Source organism: Leptodactylus fuscus, unplaced genomic scaffold (assembly GCF_031893055.1).
Source record: "Leptodactylus fuscus isolate aLepFus1 unplaced genomic scaffold, aLepFus1.hap2 HAP2_SCAFFOLD_861, whole genome shotgun sequence".
NCBI classification, from domain to species: Eukaryota; Metazoa; Chordata; class Amphibia; order Anura; family Leptodactylidae; genus Leptodactylus; species Leptodactylus fuscus.
Window position 1 is genome coordinate 23,288 of NW_027440906.1, and position 16,263 is coordinate 39,550.

The 16,263-nt window shown below is 47.5% G+C and overlaps 1 long non-coding RNA gene across 1 annotated transcript in view; it reads right to left on the reverse strand.

The window, feature by feature from the left end:
• The window catches only part of LOC142188923 (uncharacterized), a 31,355-nt gene extending 21,227 nt beyond the window's left edge, over positions 1-10,128 (reverse strand). Inside the window, exon 1 of the long non-coding RNA XR_012713182.1 lies at positions 9,912-10,128. This is a non-coding gene — a long non-coding RNA (uncharacterized LOC142188923). The remainder of the gene's footprint in view (positions 1-9,911) is intronic.
• Between the last annotated feature and the right edge of the window lie 6,135 nt (positions 10,129-16,263).

Here is a 16,263-nt window from a genome sequence, read left to right on the forward strand (position 1 = left end):
GTTTAGTGTGAAGCGTCCCTGAGTGTCCCCTCTGGTACGCCCGTTCATTATGTACAGTCCCAGACTCCGGCACAGGTTCAGCAGCTGTCTCCCGCTCTTGTTGACGACTGTCATAGCTATTTCTTCTTCTCTGTGCAGACTCCAGGTGGTGGACCTCGCCTACCGGGATGTGCAGGTTTCCATCAGAGGACAGGTAGTCTATCTCTGTGCCAGTCCTGGCATTTAGGTCGCTGCAGATCAGCACTCTGCCTTGGGACTGGAACTGGGCAGATTCCCTTTGTAGGACCTCATAGATGTCTGGGTGGTGGTAGGGGGACTCAGATGGGGGGATGTATACTGCACAGAGATAGATGTCGTGTTGGCCGTTGAGGATGGAGTTGCTTATTTTTATCCACATGTGGTTGTCACCGCGTTTGATGGCTTTCACATGTTCTTTAAGCTCCTCCTTGAACCATATTAGTATGCCTCCTGAGTGGCGGCCTAGTTTGGTAGTCTTGCTTTTCCGGGCAGCGACAGAGAATTCCTTGTAGCCCATGGGTGTTAGGGATTCGTCTTCTGCCCGGGTCCATGTCTCTAGGAGGATTTGGATGTCGATATTTTTTAGTCTGTCTATAAAGCCTGGATCGTTTGGTTTGGATCTATAGGCTGAGGCGTTCAGCCCTTGGATATTCCAGCTACTGATAGTCAGTGGTGTCATCTTTGGTGGGTAAACCTTGTAATGAGCTGTCCTGCAGAGGACGGGCTGGGTTCCTGATTGGTGGCTATGTTGTGGATCCCAGTCTGGAGCAGTGTGTTGAACCAAGCCAAGTTTTTTAGCACAGTTTTTGTGCTGAAAAAGTCCGCCTCGGCTTATATTCGGGTCATTACGGGATCTCCCTCAGCGCCTCTGTAAAGGCTCCCCGGCTGCAGTGCTTTTCTTTTGCAGCCTACAAAAGAAATTATGATTTTTGCAATGTATTGCACAGCATTAGCATTGTAATGCATTGCATTAGTGATCAGACCCCTAGGGTGTCTAATAAATGCAAAAAAAAAAAAAAAATTTTTTAAATAACTAAAAAAAATAAAATAAAATAAATAAAGTATAAAAAATTCAAATCACACCCCCTTTCCCTAGAACACATATAAAATAATACTGTGAAATACATACACGTTAGCGCTCTGCACTCTACTGAAACGGCTCTCACAAAAGTCTCCAATGATCTCCTAATGGCTAAATCCAATGGTGACTTCTCTCTTCTTATTCTTCTGGACCTCTCTGCAGCTTTTGACACTGTTGACCATCATCTCCTCCTCACTCTGCTCCGCTCAGTCGGCCTCATGGACACTGCGCTCTCCTGGTTCTCCTCTTATCTCTCAGACCGCACTTTCAGTGTATCATTTGCGGGCTCTGTTTCCTCCCCTCTTTCCCTTGCTGTTGGGGTTCCTCAGGGCTCGGTCCTCGGCCCCCTGCTCTTTTCTCTCTACACAGCCCCCATTGGACAAACCATCGCCAGATTTGGCTTCAGGTCCCATCTTTATGCTGATGACACCCAATTATACACATCTTCCTGTGACATCACCCCTGCACTCATACAGAACACCACTGACTGTCTCTCTGCTGTCTCTAATATCATGTCCTCGCTCTATCTGACACTAAATCTCTCTAAGACTGAACTACTACTGTTTCCACCATCTAACAGATCTGTCCCTGATATATCCATTGCAGTCTCAGGCCTTACTATAACTCCTAGGCAGTAGGCCCGCTGCCTCAGGGTCATGTGTGACGCAGACCTTTCCTTCACACCTCATATTGAATCACTTGCACGTTCATGTCAACTCCACCTCAAAAACATCTCCAGAATACACCCTTTCCTCACCAGAGATACACTAAAGACACTTACTGTCTCTCTGATTCATTCTTGCCTTGACTACTGTAACTCCTTACTAATCCGTCTTCCCCTCACTAAACTCTCCCCTCTACAATCTATTCTGAATGCAGCGGCCAGGCTCATCTATCAGGCTAGACGCTACAGCGAGGCCTCCGGTCTGTGCCGGTCACTACAGCGAGGCCTCCGGTCTGTGCCGGTCACTACAGCGAGGCCTCCGGTCTGTGCCGGTCACTACAGCGAGGCCTCCGGTCTGTGCCGGTCACTACAGCGAGGCCTCCGGTCTGTGCCGGTCACTACAGCGAGGCCTCCGGTCTGTGCCGGTCACTACAGCGAGGCCTCCGGTCTGTGCCGGTCACTACAGCGAGGCCTCCGGTCTGTGCCGGCCACTACAGCGAGGCCTCCGGTCTGTGCCGGTCACTACAGCCAGGCCTCCGGTCTGTGCCGGTCACTACAGCCAGGCCTCCGGTCTGTGCCGGTCACTACAGCCAGGCCTCCGGTCTGTGCCGGTCACTACAGCCAGGCCTCCGGTCTGTGCCGGTCACTACAGCCAGGCCTCCGGTCTGTGCCGGTCACTACAGCCAGGCCTCCGGTCTGTGCCGGTCACTACAGCCAGGCCTCCGGTCTGTGCCGGTCACTACAGCCAGGCCTCCGGTCTGTGCCGGTCACTACAGCCAGGCCTCCGGTCTGTGCCGGTCACTACAGCCAGGCCTCCGGTCTGTGCCGGTCACTACAGCCAGGCCTCCGGTCTGTGCCGGTCACTACAGCGAGGCCTCCGGTCTGTGCCGGTCACTACAGCGAGGCCTCCGGTCTGTGCCGGTCACTACAGCCAGGCCTCCGGTCTGTGCCGGTCACTACAGCCAGGCCTCCGGTCTGTGCCGGTCACTACAGCGATTGCTCCGGTCTGTGCCGGTCACTACAGCGATTGCTCCGGTCTGTGCCAGTCGTTACATTGGCTGCCTTACATTGGCCTTACGTTACATTGTAAAGAGCAATGGTCCAAAATCCCTTCATCCAGGATCCAGGAACTGATTAACAGCTACAGGAAGCGACTAGAGGCAAAAGGAGGAGCTACTAAATATTACTGGCACTTTTCTGTTGGGGCGCTCAGACTTCTGCACCGGTCACATTTTGGTGTAATGCATATTGCACATTCTCTGTTAGTACAATAAACCTCATTCCAATCCTGAGATATTACTGTGTCCATCAGTTATTAGAGAGATCAGACTGACATGGCAAACACCAAAATATTTACAACTAACAAGGATTTAAGATTAATAGGGGGGCACTAACTTTTTCATAGAACTGCATATATACACACACATATACACTCACCGGCCACTTTATTAGGTACACCATGCTAGTAACAGGTTTGACCCCCTTTTGCCTTCAGAACTGCCTCCATTCTTGGTGGCATAGATACAACAAGGTGCTGGAAGCATTCCTCAGAGATTTTGCTCCATATTGACATGATGGCATCACACAGTTGCAGTCGCAGATTTGTCGGCTGCACATCCATGATGCGAATCTCCCGTTCCACCACATCCCAAAGATGCTCCTCTATTGGATTGAGATCTGGTGACTGTGGAGGCCATTGGAGTACAGTGAACTAATTGTCATGTTCAAGAAACCAGTCTGAGATGATTCCAGCTTTATGACATGGCATTGCATTATCCTGCTGAAAGTAGCCATCAGATGTTGGGTACATTGTGGTCATAAAGGGATGGACATGGTCAGCAACAATACTCAGGTAGGCTTTGGCGTTGCAACGATGCTCAATTGGTACCAAGGGGCCCAAAGAGTGCCAAGAAAATATTCCCCACACCATGACACCACCACCACCAGCCTGAACCGTTACCGATACAAGGCAGGATGGATCCATGCTTTCATGTTGTTGACGAAAAATTCTGACCCTACCATCCGAATGTCGCAGCAGAAATCGAGACTCATCAGACCAGGCAACGTTTTTCCAATCTTCAATTGTCCAATTTCGATGAGCTTGTGCAAATTGTAGCCTCAGTTTCCTGTTCTTAGCTGAAAGGAGTGGCCCCCGGTGTGGTCTTCTGCTGCTGTAGCCCATCTGTAGCCTCAAAGTTGGACGTACTGTGCGGCGTTCAGAGATGCTCTTCTGGCTACCTTGGGTGTAACGGGTGGCTATTTGAGTCACTATTGCCTTTCTATCAGCTGGAACCAGTCTGGCCATTCTCCTCTGACCTCTGGCATCAACAACGCATTTCCGCCCCCCACAGAACTGCCGCTCACTGGATGTTTTTTCTTTTTCGGACCATTCTCTGTAAACCCTAGAGATGGTTGTGCGTGAAAATCCCAGTAGATCAGCAGTTTCTGAAATACTCAGACCAGCCCTTCTGGCACCACCAACCATGCCACGTTCAAAGGCACTCAAATCACCTTTCTTCCCCATACTGATGCTCGGTTTGAACTGCAGGAGATTGTCTTGACCGTGTCTACATGCCTAAATGCACTGAGTTGCCGCCATGTGATTGGCTGATTAGAAATTAAGTGTTAACGAGCAGTTGGACAGGTGTACCTAATAAAGTGGCCGGTGAGTGTATATATCCCATAGAACACCTGTGGGGGAGGGGGCGAGATCTCTTGGTGGCAGTTTGGAGAAGGCCCCCTTCACATCTCAGGGGGGACCGCGAGCAGTTTGCCAAAGAAGAAGGGTCTAAGATTCCAGCAGAGCCTTGTAAGAAACTCATTGCTGGTTAGCGGAAGCGGTTGTGCGCAGTTATTGTGTCTAAAGGTTGTGCTACCAAGTATTAGGCTGAGGGCGCCAATACTTCTGTCCGCACCAGTTTTGACGTTTTGTGTAAAATGATCAATGATGTGACTTTTTTTACATTTTCTTTAGTTTTTTCATTGCAAATAAAATAACTGAAGATATTACCAAAGAGTTTGTGCTTGTAATCATTATCTGGGGACAGCGAGGATTAGCTGACAGGACTGCAGGGGGCGATACTTATACTGTATATACCCTGTGTCACTTATATACTATATAAGAGTCTGTGCTGTGTAATCATTATCTGGGGACAGCGAGGATTATCTGACAGGACTGCAGGGGGCGATACTTATACTGTATATACCCTGTGTCACTTATATACTATGTAAGAGTCTGTGCTGTGTAATCATTATCTGGGGACAGCGAGGATTAGCTGACAGGACTGCAGGGGGCGATACGTATACTGTATATACCCTGTGTCACTTATATACTATATAAGAGTCTGTGCTGTGTAATCATTATCTGGGGACAGCGAGGATTATCTGACAGGACTGCAGGGGGCGATACTTATACTGTATATACCCTGTGTCACTTATATACTATATAAGAGTCTGTGCTGTGTAATCATTATCTGGGGACAGCGAGGATTATCTGACAGGACTGCAGGGGGCGATACTTATACTGTATATACCCTGTGTCACTTATATACTATATAAGAGTCTGTGCTGTGTAATCATTATCTGGGAGACAGCGAGGATTATCTGACAGGACTGCAGGGGGCGATACTTATACTGTATATACCCTGTGTCACTTATATACTATATAAGAGTCTGTGCTGTGTAATCATTATCTGGGGACACCGAGGATTATCTGACAGGACTGCAGGGGGCGATACTTATACTGTATATACCCTGTGTCACTTATATACTATATAAGAGTTTGTGCTGTGTAATCATTATCTGGGGGACACCGAGAATTATCTGACAGGACTGCAGGGGGGCCAATACTTTTGGCCAACACTGTACATATCACACAATATATACACAGTACATACCACACATGTAGGTGTTAAAGAAACGCCAAAATCACAGAAATACACCATCCCATTTTGTGCATGCAAATTAAATAGGACTTTACATAAAAATGTTATTTTCCATCCCCCTATAATAATTTTAGCAATCTATCCGTCCTCTCTAGTGATAATCGTTATTACTATTATATTAGCGTGTAACGGACATCACTAGAGACGTATTTTACTGTAGAAAGCTCAGGTATGGACAGGACGGGTCTGGGTGAAATGTAAACTTTATCCATGAATTTGTGTATATGTTGTGTAAGTGTTTGGTGCGACTTTTTTCGGTGCTGCGACCTGGACAATGGTAAACGTCTGGGTGACAGCGCCAATAAACTTCCTGGATATGTTCAGGGGGTATTACATAAGAATACCCCACTAGTAAAGCTCAGGGGGGAATTACATTATACCTGTATGTGACAATCAGAGACCAAAAGTATAGTATGCTCTCTGTTTGACAGGGAGGGGATAACAGGGAATGAAGCCCCTGCTACCCCCTCCTGGGATCACATACAGGGTATGCACAGAGATGACAAGGGTTCCTCCCTTCTGTGCTGCTCCTCCTCCCCTTCCTATTACAGTTCACATGATGCTTCCCAAGACACTAGGGGGGGGGGGGGGGGGGGGGCAGTTTAGAGTCCTGTATCTCAGGACTTGTTTGGGTATGAAGATCATTTTAAATGTACTTAAAATATGGGAATCTCATCTTTTAAATGATACCAAGTTCTTCATAATAGCCCTTACATGTATGAAGCGAATAGCTGTTAAAAATGCTGTCGGGAATTGAGATGCTGAATAGCGTTTTCAACAGTGAATTACTTTGGCACTGTAAGGGTTAACATGACGACCTTGGTATGAGATTCTCATCTTTAAAATGTATCTCAAATTATCCCCATAGCCTAAACGAGTCCAGCGATATCGGCATTAGAGGTAAGGACGTAGTAGCCACGTCCTCAGCTAGAGAAGTGCCAACCTGGGAGGACATAGAGCTACATCCCCAGCAAGGAAAAGGTTAACTGTCACCCGCGCAACCCAGGAGGAAGTGAAATAGAGGAATCGCCGATCCAGATGGAATACACCCCCGAGTTGTGAGGGAATTAAAGATGGTCATAGATAGACCCGTGTATCTAATTATTATGGATTCAGTAATGACTGGGTCTGTTCCACAGGATTGTGGGGGCAATTTTCAAAAAAAGGGGTGTAGTAGTGAGCCTGGAAACTACAGGCCAGTAAGTGACTTCTGTGGTGAGGAAGATAATCGAGGGCTTTCTAAGGGATGCCAAACTGGAGATACTCGCTGTAAATAACACCCAATCAGCATGGAGGAATCGGTCCCGTCAAACTAATGTGATCAGCTTCTATGAGGAGGTCAGTACTGGACATGGGCGATGCAGTGGACGTGGTGTATCCGGACATGGGTGATGCAGTGGACGTGGTGTATCCGGACATGGGTGATGCAGTGGACGTGGGGTATCCGGACATGGGTGATGCACTGGACGTGGTGTATATGGACATGGGTGATGCAGTGATCGTTGTGTATCCGGACATGGGTAATGCAGTGGACGTGGTGTATCCGGACATGGGTGATGCAGTGGTTGTTGTGTATCCGGACATGGGTGATGCAGTAAATGTTGTGTATGTGGACATGGGTAATGCGCTGGACGTGGTGTATGTGGACATGGGCAATGCAGTAAATGTTGTGTATGTGGACATGGGTAATGCAGTGGACGTGGTGTATCCGGACATGGGTGATGCAGTGGTTGTTGTGTATCCGGACATGGGTGATGCAGTAAATGTTGTGTATGTGGACATGGGTGATGCAGTAAATGTTGTGTATGTGGACATGGGTAATGCGCTGGACGTGGTGTATGTGGACATGGGCAATGCAGTAAATGTTGTGTATGTGGACATGGGTAATGCGGTGGACGTGGTGTATCTGGACATGGGTGATGCAGTGGACGTGGTGTATCCGGACATGGGTGATGCAGTAAATGTTGTGTATGTGGACATGGGTAATGTGCTGGACGTGGTCTATGTGGACATGGGTAATGCGGTGGACGTGGTGTATCCGGACATGGGTGATGCAGTAAATGTTGTGTATGTGGACATGGGTGATGCAGTGGACGTGGTGTATCCGGACATGGGTGATGCAGTAAATGTTGTGTATGTGGACATGGGTAATGTGGTGGACGTGGTGTATGTGGACATGGGTAATGCGGTGGACGTGGTGTATCCGGACATGGGTGATGCAGTGGACGTGGTGTATCTGGACATGGGTAATGCAGTGGACGTGGTGTATCTGGACATGGGTAATGCAGTAGACGTGGTGTACCTGGACATGGGTAATGCAGTAAATGTTGTGTATCTGGACATGGGTAATGCAGTAGACGTGGTGTATTCGGACATGGGTGATGCAGTGGACGTGGTGTATTCGGACATGGGTGATGCAGTGGACGTGGTGTATCTGGACATGGGTAATGCAGTGGACGTGGTGTATCTGGACATGGGTGATGCAGTAGACGTGGTGTACCTGGACATGGGTAATGCAGTAAATGTTGTGTATCTGGACATGGGTAATGCAGTAGACGTGGTGTATTCGGACATGGGTGATGCAGTGGACGTGGTGTATTCGGACATGGGTGATGCAGTGGACGTGGTGTATCTGGACATGGATGATGCAGTGGTCATGGTGTATCTGGACATGGATAATGCAGTGGATGTTGTGTATGTGGACATGGGTGATGCAGTGGTCGTGGTGTATCCGGACATGGGTGATGCAGTGGTCGTGGTGTATCTGGACATGGGTGATGCAGTGGATGTGGTGTATCCGGACATGGGTGATGCAGTGGACGTGGTGTATCCGGACATGGGTGATGCAGTGGATGTGGTGTATTCGGACATGGGTGATGCAGTGGATGTGGTGTATTCGGACATGGGTAATGCAGTGGTCGTGGTGTATCCGGACATGGGTAATGCAGTGGATGTGGTGTATCCGGACATGGGTGATGCAGTGGTCGTGGTGTATCTGGACATGGGTGATGCAGTGGATGTGGTGTATCCGGACATGGGTGATGCAGTGGTCGTGGTGTATCCGGACATGGGTGATGCAGTGGTCGTGGTGTATCCGGACATGGGTGATGCAGTGGACGTGGTGTATCCGGACATGGGTGATGCAGTGGATGTGGTGTATTCGGACATGGGTAATGCAGTGGTCGTGGTGTATCCGGACATGGGTGATGCAGTGGTCGTGGTGTATCCGGACATGGGTGATGCAGTGGTCGTGGTGTATCCGGACATAGGTGATGCAGTGGACGTGGTGTATCCGGACATGGGTGATGCAGTGGATGTGGTGTATTCGGACATGGGTAATGCAGTGGTCGTGGTGTATCCGGACATGGGTGATGCAGTGGATGTGGTGTATCCGGACATGGGTGATGCAGTGGTCGTGGTGTATCCGGACATGGGTGATGCAGTGGACGTGGTGTATTCGGACATGGGTAATACAGTGGATGTGGTGTATCCGGACATGGGTGATGCAGTGGTCGTGGTGTATCTGGACATGGGTGATGCAGTAGACGTTGTGTATGTGGACATGGGTAATGCAGTGGTCGTGGTGTATCCGGACATGGGTGATGCAGTGGTCGTGGTGTATCCGGACATGGGTGATGCAGTGGTCGTGGTGTATCCGGACATGGGTGATGCAGTGGTCGTGGTGTATCCGGACATGGGTGATGCAGTGGTCGTGGTGTATCCGGACATGGGCGATGCAGTGGACGTGGTGTATTCGGACATGGGTGATGCAGTGGATGTGGTGTATCCGGACATGGGTGATGCAGTGGTCGTGGTGTATCTGGACATGGGTGATGCAGTAGACGTTGTGTATGTGGACATGAGTAATGCAGTGGTCGTGGTGTATCCGAACATAGGTGATGCAGTAGACGTGGTGTATGTGGACCTGGGTAATGATATGGGTGTGTGATGTCATCACAGGAGGAGGAGCTTAGAGGAGGACACGTATTATCCTGTATACACCCCCTTATTATTAGGGCACCATACTCACTGGGATCAGACGTCAACTCGGTAACTATAGCGCCCGGTATGTGATGTCATCACAGGGGGAGGGGAATATTTTGTTTGGTTGTAGACTTAACCCTTAACCACAGGTCACATGACTCCGCTCACAGTAAAATAAACAGCACCAAAAACCGCCAGAACCCCCCGATATAAATCTTACCTTACACTGCAGTCACAGGGGGAGATTTATCATAACCCCCAGGTGTGACCGTGTCCTGAGAGCAGCCAGCGAGCCACTGCTGTATATACAGTATATATATAGCCTGGGGTAATGGCTGATAACAGAGAGAGCAGTCACTGCTGTATATACAGTATATAGCCTGGGGTAATGGCTGATAACACAGAGAGAGCAGCCACTGCTGTATATACAGTATATATATATATATATATATATATATGGCTGATAACAGAGAGAACAAGACAACAGCACTGACCACCGAGCAGGACCTGCAAGAGCTGAAGGACCTGTGATGATGTCACCGCTATCATGTGACCAGTACAGGGGGCGGAGCTCAGGAGAAGGACCTGTGATGATGTCACCTCTATCATGTGACCAGTACAGGGGGCGGAGCTCAGGAGAAGGACCTGTGATGATGTCACCGCTATCATGTGACCAGTACAGGGGGCGGAGCTCAGGAGAAGGACCTGTGATGATGTCACCGCTATCATGTGACCAGTACAGGGGGCGGAGCTCAGGAGAAGGACCTGTGATGATGTCACCGCTATCATGTGACCAGTACAGGGGGCGGAGCTCAGGAGAAGGACCTGTGATGATGTCACCGCTATCATGTGACCAGTACAGGGGGCGGAGCTCAGGAGAAGGACCTGTGATGATGTCACCGCTATCATGTGACTGTCTTCCTATGGGCGGTGGTTGCTGTGGTTCAGGTTTGGTGGCCTTGTGCCGTGTCCCTGTGGAGCTGCGCCAGGGCCGGCTCCAGGGTTTGTGGCCCTTGGGCACCTGAGCCTCATTGGGCCCCTTTTGGAGCAACCCTTGTGCAAATGGATGATTCGTTTTACTCAGGTGGACGTACAGGAGTGTAATACAGACCATTCCATACAAGTGGATAGAACCTGTTCAGACAGAAAGAAAAGAGGACTTATGGGCGACATCTGCCCCGGACTACTCTATGTTCTGCCCTCAGCTCACGGTGGTGTGACAGTGTGTGATATATACAGACAGGCAGCGTGCGATATATACAGACAGGCAGCGTGCGATGGATATAGACAGGCAGTGTGTGATATAGACAGGCAGCGTGCGATATATACAGACAGAGAGCGTGCGATGGATATAGACAGGCAGCGTGCGATGGATATAGACAGGCAGCGTGTGATAGATATAGACAGACAGCGTGCGATAGATATAGACAGGCAGCGTGTGATAGATATAGACAGACAGCGTGTGATAGATATAGACAGACAGCGTGTGATAGATATAGACAGACAGCGTGCGATAGATATAGACAGGCAGCGTGTGATACATATAGACAGACAGCGTGTGATACATATAGACAGAGAGCGTGCGATGGATATAGACAGACAGCGTGTGATAGATATAGACAGGCAGCATGTGATAGATATAGACAGACAGCGTGTGATAGATATAGACAGACAGCGTGTGATAGATATAGACAGACAGCGTGCGATAGATATAGACAGACAGCGTGTGATAGATATAGACAGACAGCGTGTGATAGATATAGACAGACAGCGTGCGATAGATATAGACAGGCAGCGTGTGATACATATAGACAGAGAGCGTGCGATGGATATAGACAGACAGCGTGTGATAGATATAGACAGACAGCGTGCGATAGATATAGACAGGCAGCGTGTGATACATATAGACAGAGAGCGTGCGATGGATATAGACAGACAGCGTGTGATAGATATAGACAGACAGCGTGCGATGGATATAGACAGGCAGCGTGCGATAGATATAGACAGTGTGTGATATAGACAGGCAGCGTGCGATGGATATAGACAGGCAGCGTGCGATGGATATAGACAGGCAGTATGTGATAGATATAGACAGACAGCGTGTGATAGATATAGACAGACAGTATGTGATAGATATAGACAGGCAGTATGTGATAGATATAGACAGCGTGTGATAGATATAGACAGCGTGTGATAGATATAGACAGGCAGCGTGCGATGGATATAGACAGGCAGTATGTGATAGATATAGACAGACAGCGTGCGATAGATATAGACAGGCAGCGTGTGATACATATAGACAGAGAGCGTGCGATGGATATAGACAGACAGCGTGTGATAGATATAGACAGACAGCGTGCGATGGATATAGACAGGCAGCGTGCGATAGATATAGACAGTGTGTGATATAGACAGGCAGCGTGCGATGGATATAGACAGGCAGCGTGCGATGGATATAGACAGGCAGTATGTGATAGATATAGACAGACAGCGTGTGATAGATATAGACAGACAGTATGTGATAGATATAGACAGGCAGTATGTGATAGATATAGACAGCGTGTGATAGATATAGACAGCGTGTGATAGATATAGACAGGCAGCGTGCGATGGATATAGACAGGCAGTATGTGATAGATATAGACAGACAGCGTGCGATAGATATAGACAGGCAGCGTGTGATACATATAGACAGAGAGCGTGCGATGGATATAGACAGACAGCGTGTGATAGATATAGACAGACAGCGTGCGATGGATATAGACAGGCAGCGTGCGATAGATATAGACAGTGTGTGATATAGACAGGCAGCGTGCGATGGATATAGACAGGCAGCGTGCGATGGATATAGACAGGCAGTATGTGATAGATATAGACAGACAGCGTTTGATAGATATAGACAGACAGTATGTGATAGATATAGACAGGCAGTATGTGATAGATATAGACAGCGTGTGATAGATATAGACAGCGTGTGATAGATATAGACAGGCAGCGTGCGATGGATATAGACAGGCAGTATGTGATAGATATAGACAGACAGCGTGTGATAGATATAGACAGGCAGCGTGTGATAGATATAGACAGGCAGTATGTGATAGATATAGACAGACAGCGTGTGATAGATATAGACAGGCAGCGTGTGATAGATATAGACAGACAGCGTGTGATAGACAGACAGCGTGTGATAGACATACACAGCGTGTGATAGATATAGACAGCGTGTGATAGATATAGACAGCGTGTGATAGATATAGACAGGCAGTATGTGATAGATATAGACAGACAGCGTGTGATAGATATAGACAGGCAGCGTGTGATATATACAGACAGGTAGCGTGCGATGGATATAGACAGGCAGTGTGTGATATAGACAGGCAGTGTGTGATATAGACAGGCAGTGTGTGATATAGACAGGCAGCGTGTGATAGATATAGACAGCGTGTGATAGATATAGACAGGCAGCGTGCGATGGATATAGACAGGCAGTATGTGATAGATATAGACAGACAGCGTGTGATAGATATAGACAGGCAGCGTGTGATATATACAGACAGGCAGCGTGCGATGGATATAGACAGGCAGTGTGTGATATAGACAGGCAGTGTGTGATATAGACAGGCAGCGTGCGATGGATATAGACAGGCAGCATGTGATAGATATAGACAGAGAGCGTTTGATAGATATAGACAGGCAGCATGTGATAGATATATACAGCGTGTGATAGATATAGACAGACAGCGTGCGATGGATATAGACAGGCAGTGTGCGATAGATATAGACAGCGTGTGATAGATATAGACAGCGTGTGATAGATATAGACAGGCAGTGTGCGATAGATATAGACAGGCAGCGTGTGATAGATATAGATAGGCAGTATGTGATAGATATAGACAGACAGCGTGTGATAGATATAGACAGACAGCGTGTGATAGATATAGACAGACAGCGTGTGATAGATATAGACAGACAGCGTGTGATAGATATAGACAGACAGCGTGTGATAGATATAGACAGGCAGTATGTGATAGATATAGACAGACAGCGTGTGATAGATATAGACAGTGTGTGATAGATATAGACAGGCAGCGTGCGATGGATATAGACAGGCAGTATGTGATAGATATAGACAGACAGCGTGTGATAGATACAGACAGGCAGCGTGTGATATATACAGACAGGTAGCGTGCGATGGATATAGACAGGCAGTGTGCGATAGATATAGACAGACAGCGTGTGATAGATATAGACAGAGAGCGTGTGATAGATCTAGACAGAGAGCGTGCGATAGATATAGACAGCGTGTGATACATATAGACAGAGAGCGTGTGATAGATATAGACAGGCAGCATGTGATAGATATAGACAGGCAGCGTGTGATAGATATAGACAGGCAGTGTGCGATAGATATAGACAGGCAGCGTGTGATAGATATAGATAGGCAGTATGTGATAGATATAGACAGACAGCGTGTGATAGATATAGACAGACAGCGTGTGATAGATATAGACAGGCAGTATGTGATAGATATAGACAGACAGCGTGTGATAGATATAGACAGCGTGTGATAGATATAGACAGGCAGCGTGCGATGGATATAGACAGGCAGCGTGCGATGGATATAGACAGGCAGTATGTGATAGATATAGACAGGCAGCGTGTGATAGATATAGACAGACAGCGTGTGATAGATATAGACAGGCAGTATGTGATAGATATAGACAGACAGCGTGTGATAGATATAGACAGGCAGTATGTGATAGATATAGACAGGCAGTATGTGATAGATATAGACAGACAGCGTGTGATAGATATAGACAGCGTGTGATAGATATAGACAGGCAGCGTGCGATGGATATAGACAGGCAGTATGTGATAGATATAGACAGACAGCGTGTGATAGATATAGACAGGCAGCGTGTGATATATACAGACAGGCAGCGTGCGATGGATATAGACAGGCAGTGTGCGATAGATATAGACAGCGTGTGATAGATATAGACAGCGTGTGATAGATATAGACAGGCAGTGTGCGATAGATATAGACAGGCAGCGTGTGATAGATATAGATAGGCAGTATGTGATAGATATAGACAGACAGCGTGTGATAGATATAGACAGCGTGTGATAGATATAGACAGCGTGTGATAGATATAGACAGGCAGCGTGCGATATATACAGACAGGCAGCGTGCGATGGATATAGACAGGCAGTGTGTGATATAGACAGGCAGCGTGTGATAGATATAGATAGGCAGTATGTGATAGATATAGACAGACAGCGTGTGATAGATATAGACAGCGTGTGATAGATATAGACAGCGTGTGATAGATATAGACAGGCAGCGTGTGATATATACAGACAGGCAGCGTGCGATGGATATAGACAGGCAGTGTGTGATATAGACAGGCAGCGTGCGATGGATATAGACAGGCAGCATGTGATAGATATAGACAGGCAGCGTGTGATAGATATAGACAGACAGCGTGTGATATATACAGAGAGCGTTTGATAGATATAGACAGGCAGCGTGTGATAGATATAGACAGGCAGCGTGCGATGGATATAGACAGGCAGTATATGATAGATATAGACAGACAGCGTGTGATAGATATAGACAGGCAGCGTGTGATAGATATAGACAGGCAGCGTGTGATAGATATAGACAGACAGCGTGTGATAGATATAGACAGGCAGTATGTGATAGATATAGACAGGCAGTATGTGATAGATATAGACAGACAGCGTGTGATAGATATAGACAGCGTGTGATAGATATAGACAGGCAGCGTGCGATGGATATAGACAGGCAGTATGTGATAGATATAGACAGACAGCGTGTGATAGATATAGACAGGCAGCGTGCGATGGATATAGACAGGCAGTGTGCGATAGATATAGACAGCGTGTGATAGATATAGACAGCGTGTGATAGATATAGACAGGCAGTGTGCGATAGATATAGACAGGCAGCGTGTGATAGATATAGATAGGCAGTATGTGATAGATATAGACAGACAGCGTGTGATAGATATAGACAGACAGCGTGTGATAGATATAGACAGGCAGTATGTGATAGATATAGACAGACAGCGTGTGATAGATATAGACAGCGTGTGATAGATATAGACAGGCAGCGTGCGATGGATATAGACAGGCAGCGTGCGATGGATATAGACAGGCAGCGTGTGATATATACAGACAGGCAGCGTGCGATGGATATAGACAGGCAGTATGTGATAGATATAGACAGACAGCGTGTGATAGATATAGACAGGCAGCGTGTGATATATACAGACAGGCAGTGTGCGATAGATATAGACAGCGTGCGATAGATATAGACAGGCAGCGTGCGATGGATATAGACAGGCAGTATGTGATAGATATAGACAGACAGCGTGTGATAGATATAGACAGGCAGCGTGTGATATATACAGACAGGCAGTGTGCGATAGATATAGACAGCGTGCGATAGATATAGACAGACAGCGTGTGATAGATATAGACAGAGAGCGTGTGATAGATATAGACAGGCAGCATGTGATAGATATAGACAGACAGCGTGCGATAGA